Genomic DNA, 4,231 nt, shown 5'->3' on the forward strand with positions numbered 1-4,231 from the left:
TATGAAGATTAAAAACCTGTAAAAACCTAGCTATACGTGTGTTGGAATGTGACTATTCAAAGAAAATCCATATAAAATGAAGTATGTAGGTGGCTTTTGTATGGTTGGAATGAAAAAACAACCACCAAAAAAGCCATTTAGCACATTTCATTGGGAAGTGTTCTAGTCAGGCCCCAAGTTAGGTCCCAACAAAAATCATGGTTCGAATCTGAACCTTTTGGATGTGTTCACAATTGTTTATTTGCTAAGGATCATGCTCTGGATCAAATCGACCTATCAAAAAAATTAGATTATTCAATCAAGTTTTAGCAAAATATGAGATGTTGATTTTTCACCCCCCCCCCCTAATTTAATGCATGTTGCCTACTAAGTAAGCTATGATAAGCACATCTACCGGTTTAGATGAAGCAAAAATCACCAGCACTGTCATTTTTTGCTGGACCTAATTTGGGACCTGACTAAAGCATTCCCTTAATTCACTCAGTAGGTTTCCATCACTCACTATCTATATATATATATATATATATATATATATATATATATATATATATATATATATATATATATATATATATATATATATATATATATATATATATATATATATATGACAGACATTAACGCGCGTCCGACGTCTCCTTTTTTCAAAATAACGTTTTTCTGCCGCTGATCTTCCACCAGTAAAGTCCCTTAATTTTTTTTAAAGGCAAGCTGGGGTTAGGCAGACCCCTACCAGTTATACAACTATACCATTGGATTTTGAACCTGCACTGTCCCAACACAAGGTGACCTGCACTAGCTGTCCTACCAGACCCTTATTTTTTCAATTGATGTTTCTACACATGTTTGGCAAATCTGATTTCATAGATGTTTTGAGCAAGATACCTATTTACTAGGAATCATCAACTGTTGGATCATGTTCTCTGAAAAAAATATTATTTTAATTATAAGCCTTTAAATTTATTAACATTTCAAGCTATTGGTTTTTGAAACCTTGTAAAAACCTGCTCACATGATCCAAAAGCTTGTTCCTGCTAAACAAACCATCTAGATTACACCTGTAAGCTCATATTCTAAAAAAAAAAATGAACAATTAAGACTATCCGTCTACCATTAGGAGGAACCAATCACTCGCATAAGAAAATTGGTTCTTCCTTACACAGAAAAACATTTCCCATTCTTGTGGGTTTCAAACCTCCTAGTTGAAACACATAGTGCAGGTTTTAAACAAAATTGACCTCATGGATGTATTTACCATGATCAAAATAGTACAAATCAATCCTTGGATCATAAGTTTTTATGCAAAAATACATTTTTTTGAGGATTGAAAATCTGATATATTGTAAGTAATTGGCTTTTCAATCCACACATAATCTGATTTACATGTTAGAAAAACATGATAAAAAGGCCAATTTCTACTGCACCAAACATGCATATCACATCTGCAGACGTGTAACTAAAAAGAAGTACAATTTTTTACTAAGGGCTTTAGACGTGCCCACAAGAGTTGTCAACATTTTTCACACACAGATATATATATATATATATATATATATATATATATATATATATATATATATATATATATATATATATAGTCAACGTCCGTACGAAATCAATGAGTCAGAACTCATAGAAACGGTTGTTTCGACTCAATATGACACTGTAGATGCAATCTGCGTGTTTGATTTATTCAAGATAGGCCCTTGGATCATAGTTTTTTGATAAAAAATATATATTTTAAGCAAAAAACATTTCAAAAGTTGATTTTTTTATTTGCGGGAAAAACCTGTTTATACATCAGAATCCGGTGATCCAAGGGCTGATCTTGACTAAATCAAACATGTAGATCACATCTAGGATGTTAGATTGACTCAAAACAACTTGTGCCTATGAGTTCGGACTCATTGATACTGTATGGACATTGGCACTGAATATATATATATATATCACTACAAGAAACCTGTGGATTAGCGACGACCTAAATCCGTCGCTAATCCGTCGCTAAGCCATCGCTAAACAGTTTAGCGACGGATTAGCGATGGATAGAGGCTATCACGAATTTTTGCTTGCTAATTGGCGAAAAACTTATCTGTCGTTAATTCCGTCGCAAATTTGCGACAGATTAGCGACGGACATTATCCGTCGCTAATCTGTCGCTAAATTTAAAAAATAAAAAATAAAAAAAAATTGATCCCTGTCGGGCGGTATTCCGGCAGCAATAAGCCGGACTTATACCGCACCCGACAGGCATTTCACAGACTTGTATCGTCCTCCGTGAACCGGTGCTCTCCGGCATCGCCGTCCTCCGTGAACCGGCGTCGCCTTCCTCCAACAATCGCTCAGCCTCGTCGCCATCCACCGTGAAACGGCGTCCTCCGAACTCGTCGCCGTCCTCCGTCGTCACCGTCGCCGTCCTCCGACATCGTCACCGTCCTCTGGTGTCGCCGTCCTCCGTGAAACGGCGTCCTCCGAAGTCATCGCCGTCCTCCGAAGTCATCGCCGTCCTCCATCGTCGCCGTCCTTCGTCGTCGTCGTCCTCCATCGTCGCCGTCCTCCGTCGTCGCCGTCCTCCGTCGTCGCCGTCCTCCGTCGCCGGCGTCGCCGTCCTCCAACAATCTGCCTCATCACCGTCATGCTCTCCAGCGCGCTCTTTGACGGGGAGAGAGCGGTTTAAATCGTGCGGTCGATTTAAATTTCGAACGAGGAGAGAGGGAAAATTTCACGCTCAGTTTAAATCGAAAATTAGCGAGGGATTTAGCGACGGAATTTTTCCGTCGCTAATTAGCGACGGATTAGCGACGGAAAAATTCCCTCGCTAAATCCCTCGCTAAAATGGTTTTCTTGTATTGAGAATTAGCGACGAAAAATTGTTGTCGTTAATCTATCGCTAATTAGCGATGAAACAACTTTCATCGCTAATCCGTCGCTAATTAGCGACGGATTCATGAAAAAAGTTTTCTCTAGCTAATTTGTCGCTAATTTGCGACGGAAAAAATCCGTCGCAAATTAACAATTTTCTTGTAGTGTATATATATAGGTGCTTCTATAATGATACTATTGATTTACATTGATGTAAGCGCCAAAAGCAAAATCTAACTATTAAAGTATGTTTAGCATGTTCTATTTATTATTTTCATGTATTAAAGTTGATTTAAATATGATGTTATATACCACTCTTTTATGAATTTTGAACAGTTGATTTTTAATGTCTTAAAAATTAAATCTTATGGTGTATTAGACATGATAAGACCTTTTAATATAATAAATAAACTGTGGTAAACACATCTATATGGTTAAATTTATGATTTGATGAATAGATCTATACAAACAAGAGTATGTACCACCATATGGTATCATGGTACCTTATGGTGGTCCACACTCTTGTTTTGATGGATCTAGCCATCAAATTATCAATCTAACCATAGAGATATGTTTCGTATAATTGATTTAATATGTTAGAAGGTTTTATCATGTCTAATGCACCACCAAATCCATTTTTGAGATGTGAAAAATTAATGACTCACAATTCATGAAAATAAGGGTGGTTTATAAATGATATAAAACAACCCATTTGACTCAACTTTAACACACAAAAATAGTAAATAGGACATACTAAACATCAGCTAAAGGTTACATTTTGCATTTGGAGCTTCCATCTATGTAAATCAAGTGTGTACTACAACAAGCTATGGTGGTACATTACCAATATATATGAAGATGCTTTAATTATTGTGTACAAGCTTTAGCTGTAGAGTGGATGGCTCATCTGTCCCATTTGGTCCCATTGTTCTATAAGGGTTTGTTTGATGGTGCATTCCTGATGCCATTGTCCAAACAAAGGATGTGGTAGATACGAAGAATGTATTCACTGCATCTATTTTTCACTATTACGGTGAGAACGGGGATGCATGAGACCCTTTAAAAAAATGTGAGGGTAGAGAGGTCCCCCGACTCTCTCGTTTCTCCACCCTCCCTCTCTCTCTTTTGTAGCTAGGCAACAAGGTCGTGAGGTTGACAGCGATGGGGCAAGGCCGATGAGGTGAGGCGGCGTCAGGGGTCACCGACACCGGTGGTGAGGCCAGCAGCGAGGGCCTCTTCTTCTTCATTCTTTGTTTTTCATTTTTTTGTTCCTTTCTCTCTTTGAATCCCCCCTTCTTCGTTCTTTGTTCTTCATTCTTCTTCTTTTTTCTTTTTAGTTCTTCTTCTTCTTAGGGCATTTTTGGTATTT

Source organism: Nuphar pumila, chromosome 5 (assembly GCF_984573655.1).
Source record: "Nuphar pumila chromosome 5, dmNupPumi1.hap1.1, whole genome shotgun sequence".
NCBI lineage: Eukaryota > Viridiplantae > Streptophyta > Magnoliopsida > Nymphaeales > Nymphaeaceae > Nuphar > Nuphar pumila.